Genomic DNA, 22,116 nt, shown 5'->3' on the forward strand with positions numbered 1-22,116 from the left:
GCTGTCTACCTACCTGAAGTCTGCCTGGAAGGTATTTCCGGGATCAACGCCCCCGTGACCCGGTCCACGACGAGGCCTCCCAGTGGATCAGGGCCTGATCAACCAGGCTGTTACTGCTGGCCGCACGTAGTTCAACGTACAAACCACAGCCCGCCTGATCCGGCAACGACTAAGTAATTTGCCCGGCTCCCTCTTGAAAGTAGCCAGGTGGTTCCCCGTATGCATCGTGGGAAGCTGTTGAACAGTCTTAGGCCTCGGACACTTACTGTGTTTTCTCTTAGTGTACCAATGGCGCCCCTACTTTTCATTGGGGGTATTTTGCACCGCCTGACCAGTCTTTTACTTTCGCAGTATTTTACTTTCCTTCTAGGCTCTGGTGGCCTGGTGGTTAACGCTCTCGCTTCACACGGTGAGGACCTGGGTTCGATTCCCAGCCAGAGTAGAAACATTGGACGTGTTTCTTTCCACCTGTTGTCTATGTTCCCCATCAGTAAAATGGGTACCTGGGTGTTAGTCGACTGGTGTGGGTCGCATCCTGGGACACTGACCTAAGGAGGCCTGGTCACAGACCAGGCCGCGGGGGCGTTGACCCCCGGAACTCTCTCCAGATAGGATTTTCCAAGTGTAGATTAAGATATATTTCTGGTTAAGTGCTTCCCAGCGTTCCCAGTAGTTAAGGTGTTTGACAGAATGTATATGTGCAGAAAAAGTTTTCTGTACATTCACTAGATCTACAACTTACCTGCCTTGAACGGAAATGTTAATGTATAGTAATATTCCAGCCTAGCGAGAACAAGTGATTTAAAAAGGATCATCATTGGCTTGGCATCTCTTGTTCTGAACGTTCCCATTATCCATCCTGTCATTTTCTTCGCAGTTGTGATCCTTGAAAGTAAGAGCCTCAGGTCCCTCACATTATTTTTCCCTCCATTGACGCTTCCCCACTCTGATTTCTCCCCATTAGAAACTCTCTGCTGCCTATTTGTCAACCATGCCTCTATCCAAAAAAATTTCTCCTCCTATTCCATGTGCTTTAATTTTCTAATAGTATGTGGGACCCTGTCAAAAGCCTTACTGAAGTCTATACACAATATCATATTCGTTTGATCTACCTCCTCAAATACCTTAGCGTGGCAAAAAGGATCATCATAGTAGTTGGAATTTGTTTTCATTGAATATCATATTGTTTTCCGTTGCCAACGGGAAAACTAAGATTTTGTATATAGTAATCATATCTCCCCTTGTTCTTCTCGTATCTAAGGTCGTCAGGTTCACTTCCTTCAACCTCTCATCATACTGCGTTTCTCTCAATTCTGATATTAGTCTGGTAAGTTTAAGTGGTGATGGGAGGTAAGTGTAAGTGAAGGAGGGGGAAGGTGTGAGTGAGGGAGGGGGAAGGTGTGAGTGAGGGAGGGGGAAGGTGTGAGTGAGGGAGGGGGAAGGTGTGAGTGAGGGAGGGAGAAGGTGTGAGTGAGGGAGGGAGAAGGTGTGAGTGAGGGAGGGGGAAGGTATGGGTGAGGGAGGAGGCAGGTGTGGGGGTGGACGTAGGTGTGGGTAACTACATAGTGGGAACACTGGCAGTGTGCAGCTACCACACACCAGACGAGAGTTACATTGTGGGAACACTGGCAGTGTGCAGCTACCACACACCAGACGAGAGTTACATTGTGGGAACACTGGCAGTGTGCAGCTACCACACACCAGACGAGAGTTACATTGTGGGAACACTGGCAGTGTGCAGCTACCACACACCAGACGAGAGTTACATTGTGGGAACACTGGCAGTGTGCAGCTACCACACACCAGACGAGAGTTACATTGTGGGAACACTGGCAGTGTGCAGCTACCACACACCAGACGAGAGTTACATTGTGGGAACACTGGCAGTGTGCAGCTACCACACACCAGACGAGAGTTATATTGTGGGAACACTGGCAGTGTGCAGCTACCACACACCAGACGAGAGTTACATTGTGGGAACACTGGCAGTGTGCAGCTACCACACACCAGACGAGAGTTACATTGTGGGAACACTGGCAGTGTGCAGCTACCACACACCAGACGAGAGTTATATTGTGGGAACACTGGCAGTGTGCAGCTACCACACACCAGACGAGAGTTACATTGTGGGAACACTGGCAGTGTGCAGCTACCACACACCAGACGAGAGTTACATTGTGGGAACACTGGCAGTGTGCAGCTACCACACACCAGACGAGAGTTACATTGTGGGAACACTGGCAGTGTGCAGCTACCACACACCAGACGAGAGTTACATTGTGGGAACACTGGCAGTGTGCAGCTACCACACACCAGACGAGAGTTACATTGTGGGAACACTGGCAGTGTGCAGCTACCTTCGCACCAGACGAGAGTTACATTGTGGGAACAAACTCCATCACATAGGAAGGGATGCATACATGAAGTAATAAACTTGGTGAATATGAGCTGGGAGACTTCAGATGTTTCTATTTGTAATTTCTTTGCTGCAGGTACAGGCAACATATACATGCTGCAGGTACAGGCAACATATACATGCTGCAGGTACAGGTAACACACATGCTTCAGGTACAGGCAACATATACATGCTACAGGTAAAGGCAACATATATGTACATACTGCAGGTATAAGCACAGGCAGGTCCGTGATGATATTCCACTATAGCTCAGTAACTGTGAACAGAATCCTTAACCGTATCACCATCGCTCAAGTCTGTCTCCCAGCTCTGGGTTGGTGGTTAGTGAGAAGGGGAGGTAGACGGGGGTATAGGTGGAGGGGAGGGGGAGGCAGCGTTGTGGGGGAAGGTGGAAGTAAATGCGCCGCAGGTGGGCCAGGATTTTCACCGGTCAAGTTCACTGTCAAGGTTGAGAGGCCGTAGACCTGGTGCGGTGAACCATGCCTCTACCTCAAGTTATGAATTAACTGGTTCATAATACTGCACTTGCTGCTATTATTACTGTTGTTGTTATTGTTACTGCTGCTATTGCTACACTTCTAGTGCTACTGTTGCTGTTATTAATGCTGCTGTTACTACACTTCTAGTGCTACTGTTGCTGTTATTACTGCTGCTATTGCTACAATTCTAGTGCTACTGTTGCTGTTATTAATGCTGCTGTTACTACACTTCTAGTGCTACTGTTGCTGTTATTACTGCTGCTATTGCTACACTTCTAGTGCTACTGTTGCTGTTATTACTGCTGCTATTGCTACAATTCTAGTGCTACTGTTGCTGTTATTAATGCTGCTGTTACTACACTTCTAGTGCTACTGTTGCTGTTATTACTGCTGCTATTGCTACAATTCTAGTGCTACTGTTGCTGTTATTAATGCTGCTGTTACTACACTTCTAGTGCTACTGTTGCTGTTATTACCGCTGCTATTGCTACACTTCTAGTGCTACTGTTGCTGTTATTACTGCTGCTACTGCTACACTTCTAGTGCTACTGTTGCTGTTATTACTGCTGCTATTGCTACACTTCTAGTGCTACTGTTGCTGTTATTACCGCTGCTATTGCTACACTTCTAGTGCTACTGTTGCTGTTATTACTGCTGCTATTGCTACACTTCTAGTGCTACTGTTGCTGTTATTACTGCTGCTATTGCTACAATTCTAGTGCTACTGTTGCTGTTATTAATGCTGCTGTTACTACACTTCTAGTGCTACTGTTGCTGTTATTACTGCTGCTATTGCTACACTTCTAGTGCTACTGTTGCTGTTATTAATGCTGCTGTTACTACACTTCTAGTGCTACTGTTGCTGTTATTACTGCTGCTATTGCTACACTTCTAGTGCTACTGTTGCTGTTATTACTGCTGCTATTGCTACACTTCTAGTGCTACTGTTGCTGTTATTACTGCTGCTATTGCTACAATTCTAGTGCTACTGTTGCTGTTATTAATGCTGCTGTTACTACACTTCTAGTGCTACTGTTGCTGTTATTACTGCTGCTATTGCTACACTTCTAGTGCTACTGTTGCTGTTATTAATGCTGCTGTTACTACACTTCTAGTGCTACTGTTGCTGTTATTACTGCTGCTATTGCTACACTTCTAGTGCTACTGTTGCTGTTATTAATGCTGCTGTTACTACACTTCTAGTGCTACTGTTGCTGTTATTACTGCTGCTATTCCTACACTTCTAGTGCTACTGTTGCTGTTATTACTGCTGCTACTGCTACACTTCTAGTGCTACTGTTGCTGTTATTAATGCTGCTGTTACTACACTTCTAGTGCTACTGTTGCTGTTATTAATGCTGCTGTTACTACACTTCTAGTGTTGCTGTTGCTGTTATTACTGCTGCTATTACTACACTTCTAGTGTTGCTAATATTGCTGCTGGTATTCCTACACTTCTAGTGTTGCTAATATTGCTGCTGGTATTCCTACACTTCTAGTGCTACTATTATTACTACTGCTGCTAATATTACTGCTGGTATTACTAGACTCCTAGTGATACTATTATTACTACTGCTGCTGCTAATATTACTGCTGGTATTACTAGACTCCTAGTGCTACTATTATTACTACTGCTGCTGCTAATATTACTGCTGGTATCACTAGATTCCTAGTGCTGCTGCAGCTGTTCCTACTACACAACTATTACTACTGCTGTCAGTAGTATGGGTCATGTTGTACTGGTATGTTTCAGTTCGTTTGTAACAGCCCAAAGTGTACCCAATATTCGCCCTTACAGACAAACTGTTAGGCGAATTATTAGCTATTAGGGTATCAGGGTATGAGGGCACTGCCATCACCTCAGCTCAAATCCTGGAGCCGTGGTGTTACACTGCACTCTGGATCCACATTACTACTTACAGTATAATTAACAGTAGAACAGGAAGTGGCTATCACTATCCGCCACACTAGGAGAGCCCATCACCCATGCTCAAGAAGTGCCTGATACTGCTGTTCCTACTACTCCTATTACTATTTCTGCTGCTCCTAGTACATTCCTATTACTACTGCTGCTATTACTACCTCTGATGTTCCTACTACACCCGTATAGCTATTACTAGTTTTGGTGCTATATCTCCTATTACTTTATTTAGTATTACTCCACTCCTGTTATTACTGCAGCTTATCCTATGACACCGCTGCTGCTGTTATTACTACGTTCCTGTTACCACTGCTGTTGCATTTTCTGCTACCGCTACTGCTACTACTATATGAAAGGAGGTGCTTCCAGCTCCCCCGTCGCAGTAACAAGTGGGCCGTCGTTCAGACACACAAATCCTGAAGTATATCAGGGATTCTACACGCTCTCACGATGTCTGAACGCCATCGTAATTTCTCGACTGCACAACGGATTAGGGCTTAGACCAAGACTTACACAGACTGCGCTATGGAGTGAGACTCTTCACTACTAACAATTTGCTTCGAGGAACAAGATTTTCAAGGACTCTGTCTCTAAACTTTAGTAAACGAGGACAATTTACGTTACAGATATGAGAATTACTTTGGAACAGTGGGAAGGATTTTCAAAGTTAACCACATCAGCCAGGCTGTGACAGTTATGTGGGTTTAGTGGTCGCTGACAGGAACAACCTGGATGACCAGGCAATCAGTAGGGGAGCCTCACCTCGGACCGAGCTGCTACGGTAGAAGAATCCTCAAAACCGGTGACAGGTCCAGCATATCAGTGTTGAAATAAACAGAAAGGTGCATGCGAGGCTTGAACCAAGGTCCCGAGGTTACCAGGTCCAGCGCTTTACCACTGAGCTACGAGGTTCTAACAGGAAAGTTTCAGAGAAGGCTCTGCTGCTGTGTCTTGTTAATCTCGGGACCACAGTTCGAGCCCCCCGTCTACCTTTGTTTATTCATCGACAATCGTTAATTACGACTAAAACTGAGTTCTAATCAGTGTTTGTTGGCACTGATAAAATCACTTACAAGGTCCTCAATATGCATTAACAAAATGTTACACAGACGAACCATGAAGACGCCAGCGACGAGGGTATTACAGGGAGTGTGTGCCAGACCAGAGTGCAGTGTCATGACCCAGCCAGGGCATGAAGCTTCACGACAACCATGTACAGAGGTACACTCTGACCTTTTTGGGTTATCCTAGGTTCTCTACACATATCTTTATTTACTACAAGTACATGTACATGGTATACAGTCCTAGCTGACAACAATGACATACTACTATATAGAAAGTCCCTTGTTATGCTCCGCATGTCGGGCAAATTAGGTCAGTTTTGTCCCAGGATGCGACCCACACCAGTCGACTAACACCCAGGTACCCATTTTACTGATGGGGAACAGACAACAGGTAGAAAGAAACACGCCCAATGTTTCTACTCTATATGCTGCTATGTATGATAATCTATATAACTGTATTTGTGTATACCTGAATAAATTTAGTAATCAGGTAGCTGTACCTTGTCACAGATACTCAATACAAGTGTTAACGCAGTGTAGCAGCGGCGCAGTGTAGCAGCGGCGCAGTGTAGCAGCGGCGCAGTGTAGCAGCGGCGCATTGTAGCAGCGGCGCAGTGTTCGCATTCCTCGAGTAGCGCAAGTGAGCTTTCTTCTCAGCTTTCTACATCCCTCCCCCCCCTCCTACCGTAAGACCCACTACTCTGAAGAGCGACAACACGAGTATAACCGTATTGGTCGACAACTCCAGTGGCCGAGGTGGAATAGCACTCTTCTATCTCGTACTTCCTCCCTCCAGCCATCACTTTTTAAAATACTTTTTGTTCTAAAACTGCTTCGCCGGCGACTTAAAAGTGTAGTTAACAATGTGGAATGAAGTAGATATTGAAGTAATATTTCTGGTGAGAGGGAGGGGGAGGGGGAGAGGGAGGGGGAGGGGGAGGGGGAGAGGGGAACCGGCTAGATACCACAAGGGGGAGGGGCAGGGATGGGAAAGTGGGGCAGGAAAGAGATGGGCCGGGGAAGCAGGGCCGGTATGAGATGGGCCGGGGAAGCGAGGTGGGAAATGGATGGGAGAGGGATGTGGTAAAGGGACAGTATGGGAGAGGGAAGTAGGGAAAGGATAGAATGGGAGAGAGAAGTGGGGAACGGATAGGACTGGAGGGTAACAGTGGACTTCAAGAGACTCACGGAGACGGACACACATACACAGATTTCCAAGGGATAGGAAACAGGGACTAGAGACAGGTTGCCTGAGAGGCGAGGAGAGGCATCTCGCACTAGACGAAAATGCCAGGAATCGGAAACATGAGTCAGTCGACAGTAATGTATGTGGCAGCTCACAGAATCGAGTAATGAGTTAAGACATGAGCGTTCACATCACACCGAGCTTATCTCCAAAAACACACCAAGTGAATGACATCGATGACATAAAACAAGCAAAAGGAAGAAATTCCTTCAGGAACCAAAAATTAATAATGGTTCAGGATCGTTTCGCCCTACACGATGTGCGTACACACTTATACCTTTGATGAGTTTCCAGAGTTTTTCAAAAATGGGCCAGGATCGTCTGGTACATGCCTGGTCAAACAGACTGTTGTTGCTGGTGGCCCGCTGACCTACATATCCATCACAGCCTGGCTGATCTGGCACTTGGTGAAGATACTTGTCCAGTTTACTCTTGAAGACTTCTACACGTGTCCCAGCAGTGTTTCTGAAATCTTCTGATAAGATGTTGAATAATCTGGGGCCACGAATGTTGATACAGTGTTCCCTTACTGTGCCCACTGTACGCCTGCCTTTCACTGGGTTTATCTTGCACCTCCTTCCATATCTCTGGCTCCAGTATGTTGTTATAGCAGTGTGTAGATTTGGGACAAGGTCCTCAAGCTCTTTCCAGGTATAAATTATCATGTATCTCTCTCCTCCACTTGGTGAAAACTTTTAATTATAGACAATTTTTCGCTCTGGGTAGAATTTTACAAAGCCATCACTTGATGTGGTTCAGAGGGTCATTAGAATTGTAATGCTCAAGCATTTCTTACAAGACAGCGTATGTGTGAGTGATGGTGAGTGTGTTTCCTTCTTTGGCTCACACAACCTTGATCGGAAACTGTCCATGTGGTAAAAAAAAAAAAATGTTGAGTACAGAGAGTCATATGGAACACCTTCTCCACCAGGCCTTCCTTCCTGGTCTCTCCTCTCCCCTTCGTTTCTCCCTTCACCGTCTCCTCTACTTTCCTATATTTTCCCCCTTCTCACCTGCCATATTCGTCCTACTATTGTTCCTTTCCATTTCTCATCTTTTTCCCGCGATAAATTCCTTTTCCTTTCCTGTTTCTGAGTCTTTCCTTCCCTCCTCTTCCTTAACCTTCGTTAACAAACTTGAACTCATCAACACATGAGACTCATTAACCGTAGCTCCTTTAATTAACAAACTCAACTACACGTCTTCCTCGGGCTAAATTCTGTGAGCATCAATTTAAACGTCAGATTTTCAGTGGGAATATCAAATATAACGCCAGAATTACGCTAACAATGTCACGTTTTATGTGGGAATAGCAACATAAACGTCACGTTTTACGTGGGAATAACAGCAAAAACGTTAGATATTCCGTGAGAATACCATCAAAAAGTTTACCGTGAGAATGAGATCCAAAATCGCCACCGACGACGATTCTTCTGTAGCTACGCTTTCAGATTCTGTAAACCTTTAATCGAGGTATAAATTCAGGAACATCACCAGATTCCCTTACTAATCCAAAATACATCACGGCACTTACACAGCGATTTGTGACGAAAATGAGATTTAAGCCCAATTTTAAACAGGTGCATAAGTCAACAAAAACACAGGTGCATAAGTCAACAAAAACACAGGTGCACAAGTCAACAAAAACACATGTGCATAAGTCAACAAAAACACAGGTGCATAAGTCAACAAAAACACAGGTGCATAAGTCAACAAAAACACAGGTGCATAAGTCAACAAAAACACAGGTGCATAAGTCAACAAAAACACAGGTGCATAAGTCAACAAAAACACAGGTGCACAAGTCAACAAAAACACATGTGCATAAGTCAACAAAAACACAGGTGCATAAGTCAACAAAAACACAGGTGCATAAGTCAACAAAAACACAGGTGCATAAGTCAACAAAAACACAGGTGCATAAGTCAACAAAAACACATGTGCATAAGTCAACAAAAACACAGGTGCATAAGTCAACAAAAACACAGGTGCATAAGTCAACAAAAACACAGGTGCATAAGTCAACAAAAACACAGGTGCATAAGTCAACAAAAACACAGGTGCATAAGTCAACAAAAACACAGGTGCGTAAGTCAACAAAAACACATGTGCACATGTGCATAAGTCAACAAAAACACAGGTGCATAAGTCAACAAAAACACATGTGCATAAGTCAACAAAAACACAGGTGCATAAGTCAACAAAAACACAGGTGCATAAGTCAACAAAAACACAGGTGCATAAGTCAACAAAAACACATGTGCATAAGTCAACAAAAACACAGGTGCATAAGTCAACAAAAACACAGGTGCATAAGTCAACAAAAACACAGGTGCATAAGTCAACAAAAACACAGGTGCATAAGTCAACAAAAACACAGGTGCATAAGTCAACAAAAACACAGGTGCATAAGTCAACAAAAACACAGGTGCATAAGTCAACAAAAACACATGTGCATAAGTCAACAAAAACACAGGTGCATAAGTCAACAAAAACACAGGTGCATAAGTCAACAAAAACACAGGTGCATAAGTCAACAAAAACACAGGTGCATAAGTCAACAAAAACACATGTGCACAAGTCAACAAAAACACATGTGCATAAGTCAACAAAAACACAGGTGCGTAAGTCAACAAAAACACATGTGCACATGTGCATAAGTCAACAAAAACACAGGTGCATAAGTCAACAAAAACACAGGTGCATAAACCAACACAGACACAGGTGTTACTTTATTTTATATACACTTGTATTAAGCTGCTGTAGATGCTACTGAGGCTGTAATGGCTGCTGTTTCTGAGTGATCTGCGTGTCATCTGTTATGACAACAATGATCTGCGTGTCACTTGTTACGACAACAATGATCTGTGTGTCACTTGTTACGACAACAATGATCTGCGTGTCACTTGTTACGACAACAATGATCTGTGTGTCACTTGTTACGACAACAATGATCTGCGTGTCACTTGTTACGACAACAATGATCTGCGTGTCACTTGTTACGACAACAATGATCTGTGTGTCACTTGTTACGACAACAATGATCTGTGTGTCACTTGTTACGACAACAATGATCTGCGTGTCACTTGTTACGACAACAATGATCTGTGTGTCACTTGTTACGACAACAATGATCTGTGTGTCACTTGTTACGACAACAATGATCTGTGTGTCACTTGTTACGACAACAATGATCTGTGTGTCACTTGTTACGACAACAATGATCTGCGTGTCACTTGTTACGACAACAATGATCTGCGTGTCACTTGTTACGACAACAATGATCTGCGTGTCACTTGTTACGACAACAATGATCTGTGTGTCACTTGTTACGACAACAATGATCTGCGTGTCACTTGTTACGACAACAATGATCTGCGTGTCACTTGTTACGACAACAATGATCTGCGTGTCACTTGTTACGACAACAATGATCTGCGTGTCACTTGTTACGACAACAGTGATCTGCGTGTCACTTGTTACGACAACAGTGATCTGCGTGTCACTTGTTACGACAACAGTGATATGCGTGTCATCTGTTACGCCAACAGTGATATGCGTGTCATCTGTTATGACAATGATGTGTGTCATCTGTTATGACAACAGTGATCTGTGTGTCATCTGTTATGACAACAGTGATCTGTGTGTCATCTGTTATGACAGCAGTGATCTGTGTGTCATCTGTTATGACAGCAGTGATCTGTGTGCCATCTGTTATAACGACAGTGATCTGTGTGTCATCTGTTATGACAACAGTGATCTGTGTGTCATCTGTTATGACAACAGTGATCTGTGTGTCATCTGTTATGACAGCAGTGATCTGTGTGTCATCTGTTATGACAGCAGTGATCTGTGTGTCATCTGTTATGACAGCAGTGATCTGTGTGTCATCTGTTATGACAGCAGTGATCTGTGTGTCATCTGTTATGACAACAGTGATCTGTGTGTCATCTGTTATGACAATAGTGATCTGTGTGTCATCTGTTATGACAACAGTGATCTGCGTGTCATCTGTTATGACAACAGTGAACTGCGTGTCATCTGTTATGACAACAATGATCTGCGTGTCACTTGTTACGACAACAATGATCTGCGTGTCACTTGTTACGACAACAATGATCTGCGTGTCACTTGTTACGACAACAATGATCTGTGTGTCATCTGTTATGACAACAGTGATATGCGTGTCACTTGTTACGACAACAGTGATATGCGTGTCACTTGTTACAACAGTGATATGCGTGTCATCTGTTACGCCAACAGTGATATGCGTGTCATCTGTTATGACAACAGTGATCTGCGTGTCATCTGTTATGACAGTGATCTGCGTGTCATCTGTTATGACAACAGTGATCTGTGTGTCATCTGTTATGACAACAGTGATCTGTGTGTCATCTATTATGACAACAGTGATCTGTGTGTCATCTGTTATGACGACAGTGATCTGTGTGTCATCTGTTATAACAACAGTGATCTGTGTGTCATCTGTTATGACAGCAGTGATCTGTGTGTCATCTGTTATGACAGCAGTGATCTGTGTGTCATCTGTTATGACAATAGTGATCTGTGTGTCACTTGTTACGACAACAATGATCTGCGTGTCACTTGTTACGACAACAATGATCTGCGTGTCACTTGTTACGACAACAGTGATCTGCGTGTCACTTGTTACGACAACAGTGATCTGCGTGTCACTTGTTACGACAACAGTGATCTGCGTGTCACTTGTTACGACAACAGTGATCTGCGTGTCACTTGTTACGACAACAATGATCTGTGTGTCACTTGTTACGACAACAATGATCTGCGTGTCACTTGTTACGACAACAATGATCTGTGTGTCACTTGTTACGACAACAATGATCTGCGTGTCACTTGTTACGACAACAATGATCTGTGTGTCACTTGTTACGACAACAATGATCTGCGTGTCACTTGTTACGACAACAATGATCTGCGTGTCACTTGTTACGACAACAATGATCTGCGTGTCACTTGTTACGACAACAATGATCTGTGTGTCACTTGTTACGACAACAATGATCTGTGTGTCACTTGTTACGACAACAATGATCTGTGTGTCACTTGTTACGACAACAATGATCTGTGTGTCACTTGTTACGACAACAATGATCTGCGTGTCACTTGTTACGACAACAATGATCTGTGTGTCACTTGTTACGACAACAATGATCTGCGTGTCACTTGTTACGACAACAATGATCTGTGTGTCACTTGTTACGACAACAATGATCTGCGTGTCACTTGTTACGACAACAATGATCTGCGTGTCACTTGTTACGACAACAATGATCTGCGTGTCACTTGTTACGACAACAATGATCTGTGTGTCACTTGTTACGACAACAATGATCTGCGTGTCACTTGTTACGACAACAATGATCTGCGTGTCACTTGTTACGACAACAATGATCTGTGTGTCATCTGTTATGACAACAGTGATATGCGTGTCATCTGTTATGACAACAGTGATATGCGTGTCATCTGTTATGACAACAGTGATATGCGTGTCATCTGTTATGACAACAGTGATATGCGTGTCATCTGTTATGACAACAGTGATCTGTGTGTCATCTGTTATGACAACAGTGATATGCATGTCATCTGTTATGACAGTGATCTGCGTGTCATCTGTTATGACAGTGATCTGCGTGTCATCTGTTATGACAGTGATCTGCGTGTCATCTGTTATGACAGTGATCTGCGTGTCATCTGTTATGACAACAGTGATCTGCGTGTCATCTGTTATGACAACAGTGATCTGTGTGTCATCTGTTATGACAACAGTGATCTGTGTGCCATCTGTTATGACGACAGTGATCTGTGTGCCATCTGTTATGACGACAGTGATCTGTGTGCCATCTGTTATAACAGTGATCTATGTGTCATCTGTTATGACAACAGTGATCTGTGTGTCATCTGTTATAACAGTGATCTGTGTGCCATCTGTTATGACAATAGTGATCTGTGTGTCATCTGTTATGACAACAGTGATCTGTGTGTCATCTGTTATGACAACAGTGATCTGTGTGTCATCTGTTATGACAACAGTGATGTGTGTGTCATCTGTTAACACAACAGTGATCTATGTGTCATCTGTTATGACAACAGTGATCTGTGTGTCATCTGCTGACACACACTAATGATCTAAGTGACACCTGTTATGACACACTAATGAGCTACGTGACACCTGTTTTGACACAAAACAATGATCTGCATGTCACCTGTTATGACAACAGTGATCTGTGTGTCATCTGTTATGACAACAGTGATGTGTGTGTCATCTGTTAACACAACAGTGATCTATGTGTCATCTGTTATGACAACAGTGATCTGTGTGTCATCTGCTGACACACACTAATGATCTAAGTGACACCTGTTATGACACACTAATGAGCTACGTGACACCTGTTTTGACACAAAACAATGATCTGCATGTCACCTGTTATGACAACAGTGATCTGTGTGTCATCTGTTATGACAGTGATCAGCCGGGCTGTAGCTCGTATGTTGGTTTGCGTGCAGCCAGCAGCAACAGCCTGGTTGATCAGGCTCTGATCCACCAGGAGGCCTGGTCTCAGACCGGGCCGCGGGGGCGTTGACCCCCGGAACTCTCTCCAGGTAAACTCCAGGTAAACACACACTAATGATCTACGTGACACCTGTTATGACACACGGCAGTGATCTGTGTGTCACCTGTTATGACACGGCAGTGATCTGCGTGTCACCTGTTATGACACACGGCAGTGATCTGCGTGTCACCTGTTATGACACACGGCAGTGATCTGCGTGTCACCTGTTATGACACACGGCAGTGATCTGCGTGTCACCTGTTATGACACACGGCAGTGATCTGCGTGTCACCTGTTATGACACACGGCAGTGATCTGCGTGTCACCTGTTATGACACACGGCAGTGATCTGCGTGTCACCTGTTATGACACACGGCAGTGATCTGCGTGTCACCTGTTATGACACACGGCAGTGATCTGCGTGTCACCTGTTATGACACACGGCAGTGATCTGCGTGTCACCTGTTATGACACACGGCAGTGATCTGCGTGTCACCTGTTATGACACACAACAGTGATCTGCGTGTCACCTGTTATGACACACGGCAGTGATCTGCGTGTCACCTGTTATGACACACGGCAGTGATCTGCGTGTCACCTGTTATGACACACGGCAGTGATCTGTGTGTCACCTGTTATGACACACGGCAGTGATCTGCGTGTCACCTGTTATGACACACGGCAGTGATCTGCGTGTCACCTGTTATGACACACGGCAGTGATCTGTGTGTCACCTGTTATGACACACGGCAGTGATCTGCGTGTCACCTGTTATGACACACGGCAGTGATCTGCGTGTCACCTGTTATGACACACGGCAGTGATCTGCGTGTCACCTGTTATGACACACAACAGTGATCTCCGTGTCACCTGTTATGACACACGGCAGTAATCTGCGTGTCACCTGTTATGACACACAACAGTGATCTCCGTGTCACCTGTTATGACACACGGCAGTGATCTGCGTGTCACCTGTTATGACATACGGCAGTCACTCCCGGACATCTAATTATCCCGAGTTAATCGCTGGTGACGGAGCGGGACGTTGCTGCTTGATCACTTCAGTCATTAACTGCTGTTCCAGTCATCCATTACTGTTCAGTCTGCAACCACTACACTTCCCACTACAAGGTATTAATACCTCACACAACTGCTACCAACTAAGGGTATTACCTCTCACAACTGTTGCTAAGGGTATTATCACCCAAAATCGTTGCCAATTAAGGGTATTACCACCCACAACTGCTATCAACTAAAGGCATTACCACTCACAACTGTTGCTAAGGGTATTATCTCCTACAACTGTTGCCAATTAAGGGTATTACCATCCACAACTGTTGCCAATGAAGGGTATTACCACCCACAACTACTGCCAACTAAGGGTATTACCACCCACAACTGCTGCTAAGGGTATTACCACCTACAATTGTTACCAACTAAGGGTATTACCACCCACAACTGTTACCAACTAAGGGTATTACCACCCACAACTGCTACCAACTAAGGGTTTTACCACCCACAACTGTTGCCACCTTTATCATGGTTTCCAACATCAATTTATCACGATGGTAATAAATGGTATAAAATACCGACACAATGGAAATATAAACACAAATGCAGTATAATGTGATCCTTTATTGACAACGTTTCACCCACACAGTGGGCTTTCTCAAGTCACACACGGATCTACCTGGGGTTGGAAGGTACGAGAGTATTTATAGTCAGAATGTTGAGGTCAGGTGAAGAATGCTGCATCTGATGATCTACCGGGTGGGGTTATAGAGTCTTGGGTAGCTTGGCAGGGGTATTGGACAAGTTGTAGACCTTCTGCAGTGTTCTATGTTCTTAAGTGGGATAGCGATGAAGAAGTTTCTTGGCGATTGGTTCAGCTATGTTATAGAAGCCATTGTTCTGGTTGAAATTGTTGGTTATAGAGATAAGCGATGATTCCAGGATTCTTCTGTATTTAGTGTTGTCTTCTGTGGCTATAAGTCTTGAGTTTCTGTAGTTAATTAAATGGTTGTGTGAATTGCGATGCTGTACACAGGCATTCCTTGTATCGTCAGTCCTGCTTGCATATTGGTGTTCTGAAATGCGTGTTTGGAGGTCTCTTGATGTTTCGCCCACATATAATTTGTTGCAGTCATTACAAGGGATTATGTATACCCCTGCAGAGGATGGAGGCTTGTCCTGTCTACTACTGGTGATGTCCTTGATGGTCGTGGTTGTGGAGGTAGATACTTGGAATGATGTTTTGGCAAAGATGTTGGAAACATGTTTGGCAATGGAGTTGTTGGGGAGGACTATGTATCTCTTCTCGGCAGTGTCTTCTCTGGGTGTGTTGAAGATGTTTAATGCCCGCCGTCTGCAGTCTCTGATGAAGTGATTAGGATAGTGGAGTTTGGAAAATACTTGTTCAATTATAGTGCATTCTTCCTCAAGGAACTCATTGCTGCAGATTCTGAGTGCACGTAGGAAGAAGCCTATAATCACACCACGTTTGGTTTTGGTGTCGTGGTGAGAGTAGAAGTGGAGAAGATCGTTTTGGTTGGTGGGTTTTCGATAGACTTTAAAACGAAGTTCGTGGTCAGCTTTGCAGAGCAGAACATCAAGGAAAGGAAGAGTGTTGTCGACTTCTTCTTCAAGTGTGAACTGGATTGAAGGCTCGACCTGGTTGAGCTTGTCTTGGAGAGCTTGAACGTTGAAGCGTTTAGGAGTTATGAGGAGAATGTCGTCAACATAACGGAGCCAGGTGACAGACGAAGGAATAATGGTGGAGAAACGTTCGGCTTCTAGATGTTCCATGTATAAGTTCGCCAGGACTGCACTGAGTGGCGAACCCATGGGTAGTCCAAAAGTCTGCTGAAAGAGGTGATTTTCGAAGGAGAAACACGTAAAGCCAACACATAGTTCAAAAAGGCTATCTTCAAGGCATCATCTCAGCAGCCATCTCAACACACAGCTCCCCAGTCATACCTCGACGTTACATCAATGCACTCAAAGGTTTAGCAGAAGACACGACCATCAGGGTCACCACCGCTGATAAAGGAGGTGGTGTTGTTATCATGAACACTGACGATTACAGGAACAAAATGCTCAATCTACTTAATGACCCAGATACCTACAAACCTCTCACAACTAACCAAGTGGACAACCTTACTAAAACTTTTCTTCAAAAGACTCGCCGCATTCTGAGGGGCTCAGAACAAGGGAAGAAACTTCTGCACACCATGCCCAGCAACCCCAGACCTGCCAGAATGTATGGCCTGCCAAAGACTCACAAGCCTGGTATCCCACTGAGGCCCATATCCTCGGGAATAGGCAGTGCTCCCCACCAGCTCTCAGGAATTCTCGCCAAACACCTCTCTAAACTCTTGGGCACTATCAGTCCAGCACATCTCAAACACTCGGGTGATCTTCTCAATCGCATTCGCAACATCAACATCAGGAACAAGAAACTTTCCAGCCTTGACGTGACTTCCCTATTCACCAAAGTACCTACTACACAAGCCATCGATCTCTTGCGCAGGAAAATTGACGATTCACTTGATCTTCCCATTCCAGCCAGCGATTTCATCGACCTTGTTGAACTATGTGTTGGCTTTACGTGTTTCTCCTTCGAAAATCACCTCTTTCAGCAGACTTTTGGACTACCCATGGGTTCGCCACTCAGTGCAGTCCTGGCGAACTTATACATGGAACATCTAGAAGCCGAACGTTTCTCCACCATTATTCCTTCGTCTGTCACCTGGCTCCGTTATGTTGACGACATTCTCCTCATAACTCCTAAACGCTTCAACGTTCAAGCTCTCCAAGACAAGCTCAACCAGGTCGAGCCTTCAATCCAGTTCACACTTGAAGAAGAAGTCGACAACACTCTTCCTTTCCTTGATGTTCTGCTCTGCAAAGCTGACCACGAACTTCGTTTTAAAGTCTATCGAAAACCCACCAACCAAAACGATCTTCTCCACTTCTACTCTCACCACGACACCAAAACCAAACGTGGTGTGATTATAGGCTTCTTCCTACGTGCACTCAGAATCTGCAGCAATGAGTTCCTTGAGGAAGAATGCACTATAATTGAACAAGTATTTTCCAAACTCCACTATCCTAATCACTTCATCAGAGACTGCAGACGGCGGGCATTAAACATCTTCAACACACCCAGAGAAGACACTGCCGAGAAGAGATACATAGTCCTCCCCAACAACTCCATTGCCAAACATGTTTCCAACATCTTTGCCAAAACATCATTCCAAGTATCTACCTCCACAACCACGACCATCAAGGACATCACCAGTAGTAGACAGGACAAGCCTCCATCCTCTGCAGGGGTATACATAATCCCTTGTAATGACTGCAACAAATTATATGTGGGCGAAACATCAGGAGACCTCCAAACACGCATTTCAGAACACCAATATGCAAGCAGGACTGACGATACAAGGAATGCCTGTGTACAGCATCGCAATTCACACAACCATTTAATTAACTACAGAAACTCAAGACTTATAGCCACAGAAGACAACACTAAATACAGAAGAATCCTGGAATCATCGCTTATCTCTATAACCAACAATTTCAACCAGAACAATGGCTTCTATAACATAGCTGAACCAATCGCCAAGAAACTTCTTCATCGCTATCCCACTTAAGAACATAGAACACTGCAGAAGGTCTACAACTTGTCCAATACCCCTGCCAAGCTACCCAAGACTCTATAACCCCACCCGGTAGATCATCAGATGCAGCATTCTTCACCTGACCTCAACATTCTGACTATAAATACTCTCGTACCTTCCAACCCCAGGTAGATCCGTGTGTGACTTGAGAAAGCCCACTGTGTGGGTGAAACGTTGTCAATAAAGGATCACATTATACTGCATTTGTGTTTATATTTCCATCAATTTATCAATTGTTCCAGTTCCCAGGTTCTACTTTTATTATAAGCTGTCTTGTGTTAATCTGGGTTAGGCTACATCTACCTGGAAAAAAAATGTACATATAAGCACCAATAAGGATACTGAAAAAAATGAACTCGATACGTCTGGTAACAAGGTGGTCAAGGAAAAACAGTAAACGTTCAAATATGAACGTTTTCCACTGGTGATGCACGAATATGCGTCCCATGATTGTGTAGCCTGGCATAATTCACACTGTGACGAGGGCAACACCAGCCCTGGCTAGTGCCAGAACAACCAGGCTGTGATGGATGTAAGAACATAAAGAAGGAACACTGCAACAGGCCTACTGGCCCATTCGAGACAGGTCTAAGTCACCTCCCGGTTTAAACCAATGACCCATCTAGTTGGGTCAGGTCACATCCACTTAAGGAAGGAACACGGCACCAGACCTATTAGCACAAGCTAGTCAGGTCCAACTCACACCCACCCATGTATTTATCCAACCTATTTTTAAAACTACACAACGTCTTAGCTTCTATGACGGTACTAGGGAGTTTGTTCCACTCACCGACAACTCTATTACCAAACCAGTGCTTTCCTGTATTCTTCCTGAATCTGAATTTTTCCAACTTAAAAGAGATAAGATAAGATTTCGTTCGGATTTTTAACCCCGGAGGGTTAGCCACCCAGGATAACCCAAGAAAGTCAGTGCGTCATCGAGGACTGTCTAACTTATTTCCAATGGGGTCCTTAATCTTGTCCCCCAGGATGCGACCCACACCAGTCGACTAACACCCAGGTACCTATTTGCTGCTAGGTGAACAGGACAATAGGTGTAAGGAAACGTGTCGGAATTTCCACCCGCCGGGAATCGAACCCGGGCCCTCCGTGTGTGAAGCGGGAGCTTTAGCCACCAGGCCACCGGGCCTGCGAATCCTGATTTGGCTAGATAGTTTTAGCCCGTTATTTACATCCCCTTTATTTATTCCTCTTTTCCATTTATACACCTCAATCATATCCCCTTTAATTCTACGCCTTTCTAGAGAGTGCAGATTCAGGGCCCTCAGTCTATCTTAATAGGGAAGATTTCTGATACATGGGATCAACTTTGTGATCCTCATTTGCACTTTTTTTTAGTGCATTTATATCCATTCTGAAATACGGTGACCAGAACTGTGCAGCATAATCTAAATGAGGCCTAACCAAGGATATATAGAGTCGAAGAACAACCTGAGGACTTCTATTATTTATACTTCTTGATATGAAGCCAAGGATTCTGTTAGCTTTATTGCGAACACTTATGCACTGTTGTCTTGGTTTTAGATTACTGTTAACCAGAACTCCCAAATCTTTTTCGCAGTTAGTAATATTAAGATCAACATTATTTGGTTTATATGTGGCAACAACTCCAGGGAGGAATATCACTGCTGGTGCAAGACAGTGTTACCCAACAGTGACAAGTCCAGAGAGGAATTTCACTGCTGGGGCAAGACAGTGTTACCCAGCAGTGACAACAACCCCAGGGAGGAATAATTTATTAAGTTTATTCCAAGTCTAATTTCTATTCCTGGAAGTAATTTGTCGCGATTATCAGGAATCCGATTTCAATATTCAAGTGAGATTTAATAACGTCAGTGATGGTGCCTCAGTTCCCAGGTGTCGTAAAATACTGGCATGGAAAGCTGCTCCCATCCCTACACGGGACTGTGTTACCACACACGTCATCATAACACCCCACGTCATCACAACACCCCACGTCATCACAACACCCCACGTCATCACAACACCCCACGTCATCACAACACCCCACGTCATCACAACACCCCACGTCATCACAACACCCCACGTCATCATAACACCCCACGTCATCACAACACCCCACGTCATCACAACACCCCACGTCATCACAACACCCCACGTCATCACAACACCCCACGTCATCAAAACACCACACGCCATCACAACACTATGTGAGACTTTTGTGTTACCACACAAGTCATCACAACACTACATGGAACTCCTGAATCACACACGTCATCACAACACCAGATATGTAATCCACACCATCATGCCATCCTTTGCAGACAATACCAGGATCTGCATAAAACTGTCATCTATTGAGGAAATGATTAACCTCCAAGAAATATACAAACCAAGTTTTCCAGTGGGCAACGGAAAACAATATGATGTTCAATGAAGACAAATTCCAACTACTCCGTTATGGAAAACTGGAGGAGATAATAATTAAAACTGAATATACTACAAACTTTAATCATACAATAGAGCGAAAAATAATGTGAGGGACCCGGGAGTGGTAATGTCTGAGGATCTCACTTTTAAGGATCACAACAGTGCCACGATCACAACTGCCAAGAAAATGATAGGATAGATAATGAGAACGTTCAAAACAAGAGATGCCAAGCCAATGATGATCCATTTCACTTGTTCTCTGTACACTGGAATACTGCTGTACATTAACATCTCCGTTCAAAGCAGGTGAAATTTCAGATCTAGAGAATGCACAAAGAACTTTTACTGCACATGTAAGTTCCATCAAAGACCTCAACTACTGGGAACGCCTGGAAGCACTCGACTCGCTGGAACGCAGACGAAACAGGTATATCATAATCTACACTTGGAAAATCCTAGAAGGAATGGTCCCGAATCTGCACACACAAATCACTCCCTATGAAAGTAAAAGACTTGGTAGGCGGTGCAAAATACTCCCAATGAAAAGTAGAGGCGCCATTGGTACACTAAGGGAATACACAATAAGTGTCCGAGGCCCAAGACTGTTCAACAGCCTCTCAGTATGCATAAGGGGAATCACCAATAGACCCCTGGCTGCCTTCAAGAGGGAGCTGGGCAAATACTTAAAGTCGTTGCCGAATCAGCCGGGCTGTGGTTCGTACGTTGGACTACGTGCGGCCAGTAGTAACAGTCTGGTTGATCAGGCCCCGATCTACTGGGAGGACTGGTCGTGAGCTGGGCCGAGGGGGCGTTGATTTCCAGAATATCCTCCAGGTAGACCACAAAGGACTCCTGCGTTATCTCACATGTCATCACACCACATGGGACTCCTGCGTTATCTCACACGTCATCACACCACATGGGACTCCTGCGTTATCTCACACGTCATCACAGCACCACATGGGACTCCTGCGTTATCTCACACGTCATCACACCACATGTGGCCCGGTGGTCTGGTGGCTAAAGCTCCCGCTTCACACACGGAGGGCCCGGGTTCGATTCCCGGCGGGTGGAAATTCCGACACGTTTCCTTACACCTATTGTCCTGTTCACCTAGCAGCAAATAGGTACCCGGGTGTTAGTCGACTGGTGTGGGTCGCATCCTGGGGGACAAGATTAAGGACCCCAATGGAAATAAGTTAGACAGTCCTCGATGACGCACTGACTTTCTTGGGTTATCCTGGGTGGCTAACCCTCCGGGGTTAAAAATCCGAACGAAATCTTATCTTATCTTATCTTATGG

The sequence above is a fragment of the Cherax quadricarinatus genome, chromosome 12 (genome assembly GCF_038502225.1).
Source record: "Cherax quadricarinatus isolate ZL_2023a chromosome 12, ASM3850222v1, whole genome shotgun sequence".
Lineage (NCBI taxonomy): Eukaryota > Metazoa > Arthropoda > Malacostraca > Decapoda > Parastacidae > Cherax > Cherax quadricarinatus.